The sequence below is a fragment of the Protopterus annectens genome, chromosome 14.part0, assembly GCF_019279795.1.
Source record: "Protopterus annectens isolate FY-2018-M chromosome 14.part0, PAN1.0, whole genome shotgun sequence".
In the NCBI taxonomy this organism is placed as follows: Eukaryota; Metazoa; Chordata; order Ceratodontiformes; family Protopteridae; genus Protopterus; species Protopterus annectens.
The window spans coordinates 843,560,264-843,580,892 of NC_056748.1; positions in this window are offsets into that span (position 1 = coordinate 843,560,264).

Sequence of the window (20,629 nt, forward strand, 5' to 3'; positions counted from 1 at the left end):
TTTTTTGTTCATACTACTACCCAAAAGAGTTATGTATCCCCCAATATTGTGTGTCCACAGATAAAAAAGTGATATTTTTTACACCGTGCAACTGAATTTGAATTTTTATATAGTCTTTGTTTTCGTAGTTTTTAGGTACATACATACATATGCACGTCTCAAACTGCATGTTTACCTGCATTCAAACTGGATGGATTATTCTCCTGTTACATAGCTTCAGGGTGCTGGAGAAAGCCACAGCAACTAGATAAAACCTACACAGACTCAGGAAGAACATATAGATTCCACACATAAGGAGCCACAGCCAAGAACTCACCAGAGAACTAAGCACTTTTAGACAACAATTCTTCTTGAATCATTGCTGTTGCAGTGATTTTCTTTTGTGTATATATATATATATATATATATATATATATATATATGTCCTGCCCAGAATACCAAATATATCAACTTATGATGGTGTCTTACTGTGATGGAAAGTGAATAGAATCACGATCAACTTGTTATTCATAAATGCAGTGTTAAACCCCCCAAACTATATGCATGTATATAAGCATAAGCTGTATCAATGATTGTTTTGTACTGGATTTTATCAAATGCAATAAATTGCATAATGCTGATCCAGGAAAGCCTTTATCTCATACCTCCTATCAACTAAATGAAAATATGCCTTTCAGATTTGGGAATAAAAAAAGTCTTCAGCTCTTTACTAGACAAGCAGCTATTACAGATCTACATAAAGGTTCTTTGCTATGTCTGTCTCTCACTCTGTTTCACACACTCCTATACAAACAAACACATGCACACAACCACACACACACACACACACACACACACACACACACACACACACACACACACACACACACACACACACACAACTCTGTTTCACACACTCCTATACAAACAAACACATGCACACAACCACACACACACACACACACACACACACACACACACACACACACACACACACACACACACACACACACACACACACAGGTGGACAAGGGCATGATTGATACTGTGCTAATGTTGTTGATTTGCCATTGACTTGAAAGTCATTGAGAAATCATCAAACTGCTGATCACATACCCTTAGAGCAAACCAAACACTCTAGATATATGCTGTAAGGGATCACAACTGACACTGCACAGGAGGTGTTAATCAGTCCTTGCAAGCACTGACTCTTTTAAGCAGCCATATTACAAGTGCAGCTGTTTAAATGATTTTATACACTGCTTGCAGACATCAGTTGGGATCTTTTTATAGTGCTGAAAGTGTCCCCTAAAACTTTGCACATGGGGCAAGTGTCCCCTTCATCACATCCTTGCTTACAACTTTGAATGACTATAAAACAGGAATCAAAGAGAATTAGGGCTAAGCCATTTATATCAAAATATTGTCACTGTTACCCAGCAATTAAAGTAACTTTGTTTGTGCACACTTCAGATATTTGACTATGATTTTAAAAACAATGGCCACAGTAAAATATTCCAACTTGTTTTACAAGAACAACAGTCCTAGAAATCCAAATTAACGATGGACTAACTTGATTGTGATAACAGGTTCAGTCATTGCCATCCATATACATGCCATATTGGCTATGTACATCTATGATCTCTGAATATGGTACAAAATAATAATGTAATGACATCAGTAATGTCTGTTAAGTTTTTTCCACACTAACACACAGTGGCCAACCTCTCACAACTGCACAGTTACACTGCAAAGCCAAGTTGTTTAATTTGTGCAAGAGACAAAATGATCCAAAGACAGCCCAACTGAACCTAGTCATTATAGCCCCTTTTCTGAATGTGCATAACCCAGAAGGCTAATTGTGATAAAATAATAATATTAGTAATAATAGTTGTAATAATATATTTCAGCTTAGTTTCACACTAATACTAGTGACAGTCAAGTGTTCTAACTAGCACCACACAAATCACAATACCATGCAGAGCCAGGAGGAGGAACAAACAGCAGCAGTCAGTTATTTCATCCATAGACAACCCCTGAATGTACACAACAATTATCACTTTGTTGTTAACTGTGTACATCTAATACTCCTGATATAATAAAATATAAATAAAAAAGAGTTACCACAGTAACATACTTCATCTGTTTCATCCACACAGTTGCCAGGCAACCAGCTACAACAAAGCAAGCACTATTATCACTGCAAATAAATAAATAAATAAAATAAATAAATTAGTCCTGTAGAGTGTTATTCACTGACCTTAATATCTGGTTGCCTGCCAGTATTAAAGAAATACTTAATCCTCTGAACGCTCTGTATTTTAATCACAGCCACAACATCTACCTTCACATTTACACTTTGTGGGTTATCTTTCTGTTCCTTGCTGTTCCACCCACACTCCAGACAATGAATCAGATTTGTTGGCTAGATCATGGGTGGGACAGAGCAAAAGGCCCTAAAGCTCTGTGGTCAGGTCAGGTGAACAGGGCCTCCTGCATAGGTTGTCACGGTTGGGTCTTCTATGGAGGAGGACAATGCAGGCCATTTTCTTACTTATTTTATGATCAGAAATGCTTCAGCTTTATTTATTACTTCAAATTATTTAAAATTAAATAAAACATAAGTAAAGTGACCCTTGCTAGCTTGTACCTAGTGTGCCAAACAGTAAGGCCGGCTATGACTATCAATGACAATCCACATGGTGACATGATCCCTGTTGACCCACACTATTCATCATCATCTCATCCTCACAGCATAGGATAAACCTAAAAACATTTATTTCTTTATTAGTATCCCTAGCCCTTTTCCTGACCATATTACAAAATGTTCACTTTACAACAGTGATGCTAATGCTTCTCGTAGTTTATTGGAAACTTGACCTCCATTACAGAACTGTGCCACAAACAGTTTTTTCATGCAAGAAATAACCATAATAAAAGTACTGCATTGTCATCTAGACTTTGTCCCTGTACTGTTGGAACACAGTTACACATGTAACACACACATCTGTTCAGAAATATGTTCATGTACCATACATATACACAGTTTTGCGTGTGTATGTATGTATGTATGTATATGTGTATTTATATTTATATGTTATAAACTCTCTCTGTCTTTCCATATATCTATCTGTGTCTCTCTTTCTCTCTCTCTGTGTGTGTGTGTGTGTGTGTGTGTGTGTGTGTGTGTGTGAGTTTATAATGAATAATCTTTGTTGAAGTTGAACAAAACACAAAACATACTCATCGATGATAGCCATTTATTGCTACTAAAATTATCAAAAAAAGTAATCACAAATGTAAACTAATAGGTTACATTTGCGATTACCAAAAGCAAAACAAAAAAACAACTTTTACATACGGGGTTCCACCCCATACCCCCAGAAACTAAACATACTAAGTCCAGGTTCAGACAGTTAAATAAAGGGGAAAGCCCCAGAATTATGTTATGGCCAATTTAATAAACTTCTACCATTGCACAACTGGAACAATTGTATCACAGATGAAAAAACATAATTTCAGCACATGAAGAAATGCATGCAGCAATATATCACATGACACTTATAAACACGCACACACACACACACACACACACACACACGCATACACACATTTATATGCATGTTTATAAACACAAAACAATATATGAGACAGTTTTGAGATTTTAAAGTGATATGTGAAAAAAAGATGAATGGTAGTTTTTTTAAGTTAATCTATTAAGTACAAGATACTTTTTTGAAGACATGTGGACAGACATTTTGATATTTATTTTTGTATGTGAAAATGCAGCAACAGTGGATGTTGTATACTATGGTTTTAAATTAAGAATGACTTATGTTGCATATGATTGATAAAGAAATGTCCTGTTGCTGAACGTAGATGTTGATGCCGTTATTACATAACCTATAGCACATATGGTGATTTTGAAAAACGTCCTTTGCCTTGATCATATTGGCACCCAAGCATTTGGAAGCTTGCTGTATTGATTTCCAAGAGCAGTACTCCCCAAGAGAAGGAAACAGAAACATGCATTGTGTTCTGAGGAAAAAATAAATAAATAATGTATGGCAAATCAGAAACCAATTAAAGATATACCGTGGTTAAATAATTATCCTGCTTCCAAGACTTCTAGAACCTGCTTTCTCTTTTCACACAATGAAAATAAATACAAACAGCGATATCACAGGGAGTCCACTCCATCGCAGTCATCCTAAGCTCATTAAAATCATAGTTGAACAATATGCAGTGAAAAATATATCTTGCTTCAAGTGATGCATGTGGTAACATTATGAAAGAAATAGAAAATCATGTAAAAAAGCAGACATACTGGGAAGTGAGTGGAATCCTATTGTTATTCATGAGAAACTAAAGTAAAAAGAATGCTACACATATTCAGAAATTGTGAATCTAAGCACGTTAAAGAGCAAATTAGTATTTGAAATAAAGAGGAGATCTTCAAATGACTGCAGTTTTCAAGCTGTTCTGCAAATTGATTGTAGCTTTATTTTTTCCAGAAACAAGAAGAACATGGTTGTCTTCTGTCTATTTATAATTATACTGATCCTTCTAGATCCTTTTCAGGTCAGTCTGTCCCTAGGACACAAGCTGAAAGCTGGGCAGTATATAGATAAATTGAGAAGTGACTCAGAGAAATCAACAAGGTAATCAGTGTACATTAAAAATAATCAGATGGCACTATGTTCTAATTCCTCTATTCATAATGTATTTTAATGCCACAGACTAGTTCATGTTGTCCACCTTGATGTTTCGTGATTTAGTTTGCTGAAGGTGTTTCTAGCTTTGTTCACCTCAAACCTGTCACCACGGTAACAGTGACATTGATTTCAGGCACTCTTTGGCTCATCTTTGTTCTCTGTTAACACTTTTCAGATGGCAGAAATTCTCTTAATCTAACAACTCAATTACTTATTTTGCAGCAAACTGCATTTTAGATTTTGCCAGTTGCTGCACTGTCTAAGGAGCATATCTCCTTTTACTGTTTTTTATATGATGACACGTTGTCCATGTTGAAAATAAATTATTTAAAAGTCATCACCACTTTAACCAAGAATGAATCTCTCAATTATTGTTGTGGAGCTATTATGATTAAACAGTTTGTTAGCATGCTTACTTTCTACAAAAGTTTCTGATTATTTAGTGTCACTCTAATTAATATAAATAAATGTTATTTATTAGTAAAAATCTGGGTGCCTGAAAAATAATGCAGCGAAAAACAAATACTTTCACTGCTGCATATGCATTTAGCACTGTGCTAGTTCTGTGAAGCATGCCGCAGATAGTATCTCTTACTGCTGACCCTTAAAGCTACCTCATAGTAATACAGTCAGTTAAGGTAAATAATATCTATTGTACCCTGATCATTTTGAAATACTTCATTAAGTTTATTGCTAAAAGAAAGTAGAAATGCTTTCATAAAGAAAAGACTGATGCATGAAAATATGTTGCATCCTATTAGGAAAAATGGATGGGGGGTGTGTGTTGCTTGCATGCATGATGTGTGTATTTGTAGCTGAGCATGCATGTGTGATATACATTTACTGATGCGCATTCAGATGCATACATGTATGTGACGTGTGTATTGAAGCATGTGCATGCATGATGTGTATATCTGCGAGTATGCATGCACTGTGTGTGCATATATCTGTGGCTGTTCATGTACATGGCAGAAGAGAAAACATATTTACTGCTTTAAAATGAATTGATGTTGATCTCATCATCATATAACATCCTTACTTCTCTGGCAGCTCCTTAGTAAATACAATAGAAACTAAATGATAGTGCTAGGTAGTATTAAACATCAACAAGTTCTCTGGCACTCAAGGATTAAACATAAACCCTACTTATGGCTCTCACGATAAGCTTATATATAAAATACCTGTAAACTACAGGCCTTCCTTAAGTATATGCTCCCAAATAAATCCAGTAGATCTCAGCACACAGTCTGTGCACCTTGCACTGATCTCTTGTGATTCGGAGAGAGTCTTACCCCGACTCTTGAGCATCAAGGTGGGCAGCATCATGAAGGGCTGTCACTGCAGCTGTGCTAAGTGCTAAACAGGCATTTACTAATTGGCCATTTGCTCTTCTCCAGAAATGCCTGCAGCACTTAAGAGAATTGCTGTGCTCTATAAAGTAACATGTCCAAACATTTGTGTAGACCCATTGTGGTGGAGCTAACTTGGTGTGTGTGTGCATGCCTGCGTGGGTGGTCACAATAGGGGGGATAGTTAGAGGATAGGCAGAGTGTGTGTGTGTGTGTGTGTGTGTGTGTGTATGAATTTGTGAGATGGTGTACAAGTGTGATTGTGTGTGTGTGTGTGTGTGTAGGGCTGTTGTCACACCTCTATACTACCCTAGACCAATAAGCAAATCCTGCAGTTCTGAGGAGAAGGAGAACCCTACACACCAGCAATAATCTGCATATTGTACATTAAAGGCACCTAGAACAAAAAAGAAGAAAGATGGCATGGCTTGGGGGAAGTAGAGTCGCCACCAGAAATACTCTGTCTAACGTGCTCTAAAGGCACTAAAATAATTCAAACCTTGTTACCCCCTCACCTCCTACAGAGGGGTTTAGTTCTCTGCACCACAACAGGCACCAGAGATACTTGAAAATAGTAGCCAAGTGTTTAAATGTAAAATACAAGAGGAAAAGGTTTCAAACCCTAAGCCCTTGATACAGAAGGCAATTGCATGACCCCCCCCCCCCAATGCTAAATAATTAGTTAGCATAGCCAGAGTTATTTTACATAATAAGTAGCATGAGACACTGGCATTATTCAATGATTTCAACAGTCTGAAACCTATGAGGGAATGAATATCTGTAAGATGCAATGGCAGGATAGTGTTCAGTAAGAGGTAAGCTGGTAGGTGGGTTTATGTGCTTGAATGTGTGTATATGTGGGGAGAGTGAAACTGGGTGCATTTCCCAACCACTAGTGTTAACTACTGCAAAAGAGTTCTGATTTCCAGTAGCAGTGTTTAAGGGTCATTTAAAACATGCAAACTAGCCAGTAAGGTCTTTTCTCATTGTAGCAACCATGTCTGCAAATCTCAAGTTGCCACACTTTGTAAACAGACACCTTTTACTAATCGTATCAGATTCACAGAACATGTTAGAGATGTCAAGAATAAAAAAGAATAAAAAAGAAGATAAAATAATAGCTGCACATTTTAAAATATTCCATGGAAGTGATGCAACAAAGTTGAAAGGAACAATTTTAGAAACTGTTAAGTGGTTTTATGAAGATGAAAACATATTAAAGCATAAACTGTTATAAGGAAAGTATTTATATTTTGAAGTATAAAACATTTGTGCCAAATGGCCTTAATAATGATTTAAATTGGAAATGTTTGCTTTAATATGGTAAAGAAAAAAAAATGTTTTAATTGGTGTAATTGATTCTTAATTGAAAGTTAATTGAAGAAGTTATTTTTATATAAATGTATGAAGAGTGTTAAATGTTGTTTGTTACTCTTGGAAGGTGGTTGCACCGAAGCGCTAGAGAGTGGAAATAAAAGTTTTGTACGTGCCTTTGCCTTTGTTTGGTCCACTGGGTATTGTCATTTTATTTTACCTTTTACTATAGAGTTTATTGCCAGCGCTGGAGTTCTTTCTGAATCACTGAGATGTTTTGAACATAATTTTTCCTTTCTTCCGGTTTCTCGTATTAACTGTGCCTATTCCTTTATCAATGTGTAGTAAAGCTATTAAATTAATGCTTTTGTTGAAAAAAATGAAATGTGATCACTTTCCTTTTCTGAAGTCTTAAAGGTCCGTATAAATGAAACTGCAGTCACTTTGTCACTTTGTACTTAACTTTTGTTGTTCTACTGCTCTGCTTTGTTGTTTTTGTTAAGTGCCATTGATGTTTTCATTTCATATAGTATTTACTTTTTTTAACTACTTTTTTGGAAAATTGATAAAAATGAAACATCATCTGAATGCAAAACCCCACAATGAGTGAGAATATGCAAGCTGGTACTTCCTTTTCAAGTCTTGTGCTTTCTAAAAAAAAGGTTCCGGATTAGCAATAATACTGAAGTATTCTGTTAAAGTGATATTTACTACTAAAATCACTTAAAATAGCAAATTCCTAAAAAGAAAAAGAAAAAAAGCAAAAAAGGCACAGCTATGGGTGCCAAATATTTGCTTGCTAAAAATATGGACATAGACATCAGGCATGCAGCATAGTACCTTGATAAAGGGAGTCAGTTTGTAGTACACCAATATGCTGTTGATTAGATGTTTTACATGGTTACCTATTACAACTGCGAAACCACCGTTGCGCAAATACGGAAATGTCGACACATATTGAGCAAACCGTGAAAACACCAAACATCCTGAAGCGTGAAATTTGAAATGTCGAATCGTCATAGTTGGCCCTTCTCCGGTATAGCTCCTTAAATTAAGTATGCAATAGTTACAGACCTTAGGGTTAGGGTGCGGGTTAAGGTAAGTGCATACATAGTAATATATGTAAGCTTTAGTTTAGGGTTAGAAGTAGGGTTTTGTTAAGTGTATGTATGTGGGTTATTTATTTTGTTTGGGTATAGCTCCTTAACGTAGTTGCGCAATAGTTTTGGACCTTAGGGTTAGGGTGTGGGTTAAGGTAAGTGCATACATAGTAATATATGTAAGCTTTAGTTTAGGGTTAGAAGTAGGGTTTTAAGAGTATGTATATGGATGATTTATTTTGTTTGGGTAGGTAGTACGTAGCGGGCAGTGAGACTGGCCAACTATGCTGATTCGACATTTTGAATTTCACTGTTCAGGACGTTCGCTGTTTTTGCGGTTCGCTCAATATGTGCCGATGTTTCCGTATTCGCATATGTGAGGTTTTGTGGTTATAATATAGACCCGTTTTACACAATGGGATGTTCCACTGTTACTAACAACCCAGATGGTTTTAGATTGTTGACTGAACAGTCCAATATAGGTGAGGGGAGGGAAGAACTGGTGCATGTGGAAAAGTGCACCAGTGTCATACGGTCTTGACATTTTGTGAAAAAGTATGAGTTGAAGGGTTGGGAGGGGTATGAAATGACAGTACATGAGACAATATTGAAGGGAAGGAAACATGAGGTATTGTGAGGTGAGGGGAATTAATATGCATGTAATGATGGTGACATAGATAATGTAAGCCGACAGGTTTCATTACTGATATGCAGTCTTTGGAAACACTTGAGTGCATGCTCAGTCATAGACAGACTGCTAACAGGTATATAGTCCAACAGGAAATGGTGAGATAAAACAGTTCATCTGTCTTAAGATTCAGCCAGTAAAGGAAACTCATCTTAGGCACTGTCTAGCATGCACAGCCATGCCATGACATATAGCACCATGTGGCTTTGATCTTAGCAGGTGTCTGGAAAAGGATCTGAATGCCTGCAGTCAGTTTTTACATTGTGGTTGTTACTTTACAGCATCACTTTGTGGTCCTAAAATAGGAGACATCTGACATTACAGGCAAGCTCCATCAATTGGCACTTACCCCAGTGAATGGGACAGTAATTCTTTTGACTGATTCCCAAAGGTATACAGTCCTGCCATATTACAAGCTGCTTTGCTTTGTGTTGCATTAGATATAGCCCAATAGTGCTAGCAGGAATAATTTATAGTGCTATCATGACATTAATACTAACCTTTTTACCATGTACAGTCAGTCTTCCATTGCAGAGATGCTTCTGAGGAAGGGAAAGTATATACTGCTTCAATTAAAGAAAGTTGACATCTGGCGACTAGATCCTGACCTCGCTGGCTGGACTCCCATCACCTTTAAAGTATTAAATTATTAGTTCAAAATAATGGGCACCGATATCAAGGCAAGTCTTTTTGCTCCTTGCAGTGAAGTGTAATAGAGCATTCCAGAGGATAGTATGTATATCGTCATTTTGCTGCCTGTATATATCAAGATGAGCTTCCTATGCTAAGTATGTCTGTCATGGTATGTGGCACAGATTTAGAAGAGGTAGCCTTTGAATGTTCTTGTCTCTATGTAAGATTTCCTACCTGTTACTATTTGCCATATGATTCCTGGCCAGTATCATCTTTGTGCCTCTTCGTGTTATCTAATGTTTTATTTACACTCACTTTATGCAGTCTTTGTATATCTGTGATTCACATAGGTATCTGCATCTTTCCACGATCCGTTAAACATATCATTTACACTTGCATGCACATATGGCTACAAAGCTACACTACCATATAAGCCGAATGCTGCTGTGTAGGTACCATTGTCACTGAAAGCTTATGTATCATCATTACACTGCATGCCAAAAACCCTGTCTGAGAATGTCATATGTATCCAGCATTTATCAGTGTGACACACACACACACACACACACACACACACACAAACACACACACACACACACACACAATGTATAAGGAACCAGGAACCTTCTCTGGACCTCGCCTATTTATTAGCATTACATCAGTGGAACTGTCTGAACATCTGTGCATCACACTTTCATAGGCATGCTGTGGACCAAGAACCCTATCTTAACCACTCCTGTTTATCAATACCAAATTTATGTTACTCACTCGCACACTGTATTCTGTGGACACTGTCTGAACCTCTCATATGTATGAACCTTATAAGTGCCAAAAAAGCTGTCTGAATCTAAGTGGTGGTTGGTGACTTCAAATCAAAGGAGGGCAGCAGGAGACAGCTGAATGGGTGGGGTCAATGGTAAGGGGTGTGGCCAACCAGAAAAGGGAGGGGCTATGCTCAAAACCACAAAAACTGTAACTTTAATTAAATACGCTGCTCTGGGTGCCAAACTGTCATTCTGACAAGACAAAATGAAGTGTAGAAGAAAAAAAAATTTAGTGCATTGGCTGCATGACAGCTTACTTAATATCTAGATGGAAACAAAAAGGTTGTGAGGCATGAAAAAATAAATTACTTTTTTAAATACATTACTGGAATACCAGTCAAAATCAAGTAGAAGAAAAACAAGCAGCTCTCAACTCAAACCACTTCTTGCATTGCAGTTCTAATTATAATTTATATTCAGCTTTATTAAAGTACCAAGTAACATGCTGAAAGTAGCAATCTATGTGATACCCCCACTTGTAAAATGTTTCTTATCCAAAAATGACCTGCTGCCTTACAACTATCTACTTGTTTCATGGGGAAAATAAGATCAAAGTAAAAAATAAAAAGCAAACAAGAAACAAGCTCAAATACACTGCTTAAAGGATTACTGCCCAGATTATGAACCACACATGATAGATTGGCATTCTGTTTAGTTTTCAGGTAAAGCCTGCAAAGATGACTGCAAGTCTCCAACAAATGCAATGAGCTTCTTAAAGTAATGTAATCCTGTCCTTTATTACAAATACTGTCATATGAATTTCAATACCCAAGGCATATCCATTATCTAGTTATGTAAGTATTCTCTGCATGGCAACAACAGAAAGGCTTTCAATGTTTGTTAATTCTTTAACAGTATGCTTATTAATGCTTACTTGCATCTTACAATCTCAGACAAGCTTAACTGATGGCCATTAAAGCATTGCTACTTGAACACAGAGCAACAGGCACTTTCTGAATAATAATAAGCATAAATCAACAGTATAAAAATATGACAGAAACCAGAACCTTCTGCAAAATCAAGGACAGATGAAAAGCCACTGTAGTACTTGTGTCTTCCTTGGATGGAGGATACTCTGCACATTTACACGCATAACTGCTCCTTGCCTTGCTTGGACACATCCAGAGTCTCTACTTGGGGGAGTGGGGTGCAACAAGTATGTCACAATTTAAAATATCTCTGGCTGACTGTGATGGCCCTGACACATTTGTCATACCTCTCAAACTCAGAGCAAGAAATCTGAACAAAGCCATACGCAGAAGTGGGACAAAGGCCCAAAAATAAGGACAACTTTTAAATATTGCTCTTATAAACTTAGAAAGACAATAGAATAGTAGGTCTTGCATTAGTATGAATTTTCTGAAGGGTATGAAATCTGAAACTCAAATGTCTGTCATTATTTTCTAACTTCATTCTTTAATGATTTGCCACTAATTTGCCAAAAACACACAATTTTATGAAAAATGGACCAAAAATGTGATGCAAAAATATAAAATAGCCACACAATACAGCTGGGAACCTGTCAAAGAAGGGATACTTTTTTAATATTGGTACTGATAACTTGAGCAGCTGAGAAAATAAAAGAATCTACATGCATTTCTGAAATAACAGTAATCTATAACTGTGATTACTACAGTTATTTATTAATTGTAAACCCTCTACGTTTTCTTCCAAAATTGCCATTTTGCAGAGGGATTATTAGGAGAAGAGCAACATTTTGAGCCAAAATCGGGGACAGTTGAGAGGTTTGGATATGCCTAATTCTATCAAGGAATTTATTTGCACGTACCTCTCAACCTGTTAATGCAGGGAATCTGGACAAGGCCAAATATACTGGGGGAACATATAAACAGTACTAAAAATTGCTCGTATAAACTGAGACAGTTGATAGAATAACAGGTCTTGCTTTAGCATGCATTTTTCTGAAGGTTATGAATTCTGAAACTCAGTGTCTGTCATTATTTAGTGACTTAATTCCTAAATGATTTGCCAGAAAACCACAAATTTTATGAGGAAAAAACCAAAAATAAGAAGCAAAAATCTATTCATTCTGTAAAATTCTGGACAGTTGAGAAGTATAGTTCAGCTGGGGCTGTCTTTGAGTTTGCCGCCCTTCCCCCATCACAAAATCATGGTCAAATGGAGCCTCTTCCTGCAGCCATTCCAATGAACCATTACTTGGCTATTTCACCCCATTTACCATAAACACTGATGTGCATACTGCTTTACTTCTGCGATGATTTGGACTTCATTTGAAAGTTTTATTTTGCATTTTACAGCACAAACACTAATAGATATCTGCTAAACAAAGCAATGCAGTTTCACAATGAAAACAGACTTAGCATTAAAACTTCTCTGCCTTTGAAACACACATTCATTGAAACAGCATTGAAACCCACATTAAAAGAAAATACATTTTGCCAGTGGCAGATAAAGATTAATGTTGGGCTGTTTTCAAATCACAGGGCCCTTGCACACGAAACATACACATGCTCTTTGATACACCTTCCTGATTGTACTAAATTATATTTCTTGTACAATACAGTACAGCTTTAGAGGGTGTTTTAAATTTATTGTTTTGAACATTTCTCCAGTAAACAATGAAACAAAATGCATGCACCAATAATGAAAAAACTGCTCAATTGACATTTCCATCATAAACATCTACTCAAACTTCTACAGTCCATTAGTATCAGTAAATATGCACAATCTCTGAAGAAGTAAAATCATCAAAATAATTCCACATTAAACAGATCTGTAACTAATGAAGAGGTTGCTGCTAGCAAACAACTTTATATTTCATTGTTTCATCTACAAATAAAGTGCCTGTTGCCCTTGAGGAATAAATTGCCTATATTACACTAAAAATGATAACATAGCACTATTGCAATAGGGAATGGATGGCAAACTGACAACAAGTTCATAGTTACTAGGTATCATCACCAAATAGGACTGCAGCATCCAACCCCTTTGCAACACAGTACAGTATCAACAATGCATCTGTCTACTGTGGGAGTTGAACCCACAGCCTTCTGCATCAAATGCAAGTGTACTACCTGTTGTGCTATTAACAATGCAAGCTGAGTCAGCATAAGCAGCACTAAAATCTTGCTCCCCTGTAGCTCTCAGCTCCTTGTAAAATCTACTCAGTGCTCAGCTGTATCTCTGAACTTTGCAGAACAAGAAATCTGGAAAAAGCCAAAATTTATTGGGGGGGGGGGCAAAAAACAGGAACACATTTTAAACTTTGCTTGTATAATGTTAGAAAGTTGCTAGAATAAAATGCTGTGTTACCACCATACATTTCGCTGTCAAGTCTTGAACCCAGGACCCTGTGCAAAACACTCAGAGCAACATACCACTATGCCAAATCAGTTGTTTTGTGAAAGAAAGGAAGACTGAAAATTAAATGGCTACCATTTAGTGAATTCAGTTCTCACCATAGCTCTCAACCTCTTAGCAAAAAACACCTGGACAAAGCCAGTAATGGGGGAAATATAGCCCCTAAACATAGTCAGTGAATTCAGTTCTTACCATAGCTGTCAACCTTAGCACAAAAAACCTGGACAAAGTCAATAATGGGGGAATACAGTCTCAAAAATAGGGACAAATTTCAAATATCCATCTTATAGACTTAGAAAATCATTAGCATAAAATGTTTTGTGTTACCATATACTTTCTGAAGAATACAAAGTCTGAAATTCAAATGCTTGTCATTTTTAATTTATTTAATATTTGCTAACCAGGAAAGTTTGACTTGGAACAAAAGCCAATTTTCAGCAGAAAGAAACACTCCAGACACATATCTTTGTAAGATGGGAGGACACCAGAGCACCCAACACAGGGAGGATGTGCAGACTCCACACAGAAGGCACCCCAGCCAAGAATCAAACCAGAGAACATGTAGCTGTCAGGCAAGAATGCTACCACTGCACTACTGACTGTAAAGACACAAAAATACAGAAACCACAGATTATGAGAAACAGAACAGAACAAATATGAGGCAAAAATCTGCATTTTTTTACAAATAGTGGTGGATAGGGAATTCGGGCTCTTGCCACCTGGGCCCAAGGTACAGGGTTCAAGCCTGTAGTATTCTCCATTTTACTTGCGTGTGCGCGTGCAGACACACACACACACACACACACACACACACACACACACACACACACACACATTTCCCTTAAAGCCCATACATAACACAGATAACCCAGTCTGTAAAATGAGAGCAAGTCCATACCATCCAAAAGCCTGTGACATCCTTCCTGGCAGAGCAAATGCTACACATGCATGTTGTTCCTCAAGTTGCATTTTTTATTAGTTTTTATTTTATTTTCCTTTTTGTTTTACAGCTGGGGGGGGGCTGCAGTCCTGCAGTCCAATAGCACAAGCCACCCCTGCTGAATCTGTTTTAATGCATTCCTTCTTTCACTGATTGTTTACTGCCTTGCTATATTGTATCTTTGCCATGGCTGATTGTTTACTGCCCTGCTATAGTGTATCTTTGTTGTGATAGTTTCATGGACTTTGCTGCATTGCTTCAACTTTTTCTTTGTAATAGTTATTACTGTAGCAGCCACGGATCCACAGATTACTGTTGCTACCTGGATTACTGCATTGTAGCACCTGTGCTTCATGTACCCAACATCTTTTCTAACAGCTGAGCCTCTGAGGTTCCTCCACAAGTCTTACCCATTAAGCCCCTCACAGTTTAGAATGTTGTCCCTTAACCATACCTAGTCATTCTAGTCCCTCCCTGTTACTGACCTCAGTAATTCACCTAGCATCATGAATGGACAATTTCCCACCATTTCTCCAGCCAGCCTGATCAACATGGGCATCCTGAGGCAATGTATTAATTGCCTCATGTACACCGACAACCCACTTCTCCTAATTCACACAAATTCAATATGTGAGAGATGCATCTAGGTTAATAATTAAGAATGTGTAATCAATGCCGTTTTGCTCACAAATCAGTATATCAGATAATAAGCAGGTTGTCAGTTGACACAATTTACCTCCTGCACCATCCACGTGTACAACACCTAAACCTACATATGCAGAAGTTCTCACTGGAAGCCTTACTAAAGATCAGAAACCTCCCATACCTTAACACATTTCAATTAATACATTTCTGGCAAATCACAGTACACATACAAACGCACACACCAGTGCCTCACCAAATATGCCCCTAAGGCAAAACAGAAAATCAAATGTTTTAGTCATGCTTGACTGCATTGTGATTCGCACAGATGTCCCCCTCACCAGGTTGTATAAGGAAAAGGTCATGGTCAGCTGTCTGTCAGGAGCCAGGACCCACCACATTATACATGCACTAAAGTCTCTCAACAACAGGCACTGTCATGACTCTGTCAAAGTCCATGTTGGTGTGAATGACTTGAGATATACCTCAATGGACCATATGAAGAGAGACATGAGTGAGCTCTCTGATTATGTGTCCCAGGTTGGTATGTCTCTAGCCTTAAACAGCATTCTACCTTCAACTAGGATGATGCCTCAATACAGACAAAAAATGATATGATTGACTTCAACAACTGACTTAGTTTCTGGTGTCATTCTAACAGGATCAAGTACCTGTCAGCCTGGAATGATATGGTTGATAGACCACAATGCTTTGCCAGAGATGGTCTCCATCTGTCACCTTTGGGCTTTCAGCTACAGGCTAAGGCTCTTGCTTCCCCCATAGTGTCTTTTTTAAGGCAAAGTCACAAAAACAAAAGTCCCAATGTAAAAATATCCTCAAAAAGCAACCTTAAGGTTATGCTGCTAAATGCTAGGAGTCTAAATCTGAAACTGCACTCACTGGAAGTACTCCTGACCTTGAAAGATCCAGATATCTGCACAGTCACAGAGATCTGGTTAAAGGCAGTGGAGGGAGCACCCAGGCCATACCAGGATATAATCCATTCCACACATTAAGACCATAAAATGAGCAACTGAAAACTAAAGGAGGAGTAGTATCAATATTCATCACAGATAAATGCACCTCCAGATTGCTTAAACAAGTTACTCCATGTGCAAATAACTATAGGAAAGACCCCTCTCCAAGTTATCATTAGCTATAGATCATTCTCCATGAACCATGATATCCCACTGCCTATTTGGATTTACTTAAGTCACTCAAAATACAATCAAACACCCTGGTTATGGGTGACTTTAACTACCCATCCATAGACTGGGTAAATTATATGCGTACAATTGGCTAAGCTTCTGGTGTCATTCTACGGAAATCCAGTATCTGTCTGCCTGGGATGATGTGATTGACAGACCACGATGCTTTGCCAGATATATCCTGCACCTGTCGCCCTTGGGATTCTGGATACTGGCTAAGGCTCTTGACACCCCTATACTGCCTTTCTTAGGCAAGGTTCAGATGACAAATTCATCACCGTAACAGGTACAAACAAGCAAAATCTGAGGGTAATGCTACTCGGTGCTAGAAGTCCAAACCTTAAAATGCACTCACTCAAGGCACTCCTTAAAATGGAGTACATCAACATCTGTGCAGTGACAGAGACCTGTTTCAAAGCACCAGAGAGCAGCCCTGCATTACCAGGCTATAATTCATACCATACCTTTCGGCCACCTAACCTGGACCGAAACACTAAAGGCAGAGGAGCATCCATATTCATTAAGGATATCCACACCTCCAGGCTAGTTGCTCAGCATAATTGCATCCGAGATTATCCAAGTGCAACTAACTCTGGGCAAGACCAGAATCCAAACTGTAGCTTGCTATAGATCCCCCCAACATGCCCCAGGATTCCACCTCCTCATTTCTTGATACACTGGAAAATATTAGGATACAACCCAACACCCTAATAATGAGTGATTTCAGCTACCCCACCATTAACTGGGAAAACTATTCATGTACCAACTCTTTTGCTCAACGTTTTCTGGAATTCAAAAGTTCCAATGCCTTGAATCAACTTATCCACACCCCCCACCAGGGGCAGCAATATCCTACACCTGGTCATTACCAACATGGGCGACTGGAGTTCCACACCAGAGGTCAATTCCTAGTTGGTCAGATCCCACCACAAGCTAATCACCCTAGACATCCACATCCCACCCCCATTAGGGAAACCACCATAAAAAATTTCTCCAAAGCCAACTTCACTCTTCTTAAGACAGAAGTAGCAAACTTCAACAATAATGCAACCAGACAATAGGGGTACAACTGTTGAATCCTACACAAATGCACTTTATAAGCACTTACATGAGTGCATGGATCATGCTATCCCTAACAGAACCAAGATGATATCCACCAAAAAACAGAAGCCAATCTGGTGGTCCCCTGCCATAAACAAACTATGCAACAGAAGAAAGAAACTGTTGCAAAAAAGAGTAAAATCCCATGATTGGAGGAACACCCTGGTCAGGCTCAGTAAGAAGCTGAGATCCCTCATAAAATCCTCCAAACCTAGTTATGATAACAAAATCACCAATGATTCTAAAGACAACCACAAAGCATTCTATAGCTATGTTAAGAATCTCAGTGGCAACACTCAGATCTGCTCTGAGTTACAGCACAATGGCACTAAATATACAGAACCAACTGATATTGCCAACATCCTGGCAGATCGGTTCAGTGCTAACTTTATCCCCCTTCCACCCACTAAAGGGCCCATCTCCATACTGGGAGAATGCAAAGTTCCTTAATCATGGCTGCACAGGTAAAAACCACACTCTCCAAAGCCAACAACACAGCATCCATGGGACCTGACAACATCCCAGGCTGCACTCATCATGAACTACAGAATGAACTGGCACCCCACGTAAGTACCATGTTCAATCATAGCCTCACCTTAGGCTTTGTGCCCACTGAATGGTGCACAGTGACTGTTATCCCACGCCACAAAGGGGGAGCCACCATGGACCCTAGTAACTACCACCCCATTAGCCTGATGAGCCTGGTCTGCAAAGCCATGGAGCGTATCATCATGGAACATATAAACAAAGACATTGGTAATCACCAAACTCTGGACCCCACCCAGTTTGGGTTTGTAAAAGGCAGATCATGTCTCCTAAACCTGACAGACTTCTTTGAAGAAGTCACCAAAGCAGTAGATGATGGTAAGGTGGTTCACACAGCCTATATAGATCTCGCCAAGGCTTTCGACACCATCCCCCACTCTGGAATTATAGATAAAGTCACTAAACTAGGTATAAATCCCTATGTCACAAGATGGGTTGCCAACTGGCTCACTGACAGAATCCACACTGTGAAAGTAGCAGACTCTAAATCCGACTTCAGACCAATGACACGTGAAGTACCACAGGATTCAGTCCTGGGACCTATCCTGTTTGGTATCTACTTCTCTGAAGTACAGGCTAACACAGAAGGTTTTTGACTAATGAAGTTCGCAGATGACTGCAAACTAGGAGCCATAATTGAAACTCCTAACAATGTGGACATCCTGCAAAAGGGCCTCACTGAGACAGATGCCTGGTGTCAAAGCCATGGTCTCAAGCTCAGTGCCAAAAAGTGCATTGTCATCCCCTTTGGTAAAAATTCTGCACCCATGAACTACCACATGGGTGGTAGTCTACTTAACACTGAAAGTATGATAAGAGACCTTGAGACACAGGTGGACAGTAGTCTCTCCTTTGATAATCACATTGCCACAGTAGTCAGTAAATCCTTCTACGTGGCACACCTCATCACAAAAGGTTTCTCATCCAGGAAAAAAGAGGTCATTGTTTCCCTCTACTCATCACTAATTAGACCCATTATAGAGTACAACACCCCTTTTGGTATGTACCTCACAAGACATCTACAACTGGAAAGGCTGCAGAAATACCTCACAAAGAGGATTACTGGCCTCAAACAGATGCCCTATGCAGACTGTCTCAAAAAACTCCAGCTTTACTCAGTTGCATATTGCCTACTCCGAGGTGATCTCTGCCTAACATACAAAGCTATGTCAAGCCCAGAGCTGTTACACATTCTCTACTTAAAGAAATTCCAATCCCTCTGAGCTACACGCTCTAGGGACCTAAACTTGTCACCACAATAAACAGAACATGCTGGAGGGATAGATTCCTGTCCCAGATACTTCCCATACTCTGGAACAAACTACCTATCTATATCAAACAAACCTCCTCATTAGCACTCTTCAAGAAAAATTTTGATGATTGTATGGGAAATAGGAAATTCACCCCAGGGATCACTTCTGTGGCTCTACTCGATAGGGGTACAGGAAAATCATTTTCTTGGGTGGCGAAAGCCAGGGTACCTTCTTGGCTAGGCTTTTATAGGCCCTAGGGCCAATATCCTAGTACCTACCTATGAACAAACACACTTGAACAAAGGTTCTTTGACTTTGTTAACTCAAATGCCTTGTGAAGATAGTTGGCACCTCCACAGGCACCTCCACAAGGAGCTCAGACCTTCTAGATTTGGTACTCACCAACATGGTAGAACGGTGTACCACCACAAGTGTGCAGCCCTCCCTGGTGAAGTCTGATTATAAATCAATCTTTTTTGAAGTAATGATAGCATCAGCCCCTCCCCCCAGGAGAAAAAACTTCTCCAAATTCAACTACAGCCTCTTACGAGAAGCCATTAATATTTTCAAAGCTCCTTTCCCCACTGACGGCAAGGACATCTATACTGGGATATACACCAAAGCATTGTATAAACATCTATACAATTGTATTGCCTCAGCCAATCCTGTTAGGATCAAAGCAAGATCCTTAAGAAAAAAACAAGCCTGCCTGGTGGACATCCACCATAAGCACGTATATAATAAGAGGAATAAATTGCTGTCCAAGAGCAAGAAGGAATAATCTCAGAAATGGAAGCACACCCTTCTCAGCTTGAACAAGCAAATAAGACATCTTGTAAAGTCCTCTAAAGCTAACTACAAATCTAGATGAGTATCCCTACCTAAGCATAACCATAAGGCGTTCTTTAGCAACAAAACCTTAAACTCAAAAACAGTGTAAAAAATGGAACTTAAACTTAAATACAAAAAAAAAAATCTAACTAAAAGCTAAAATC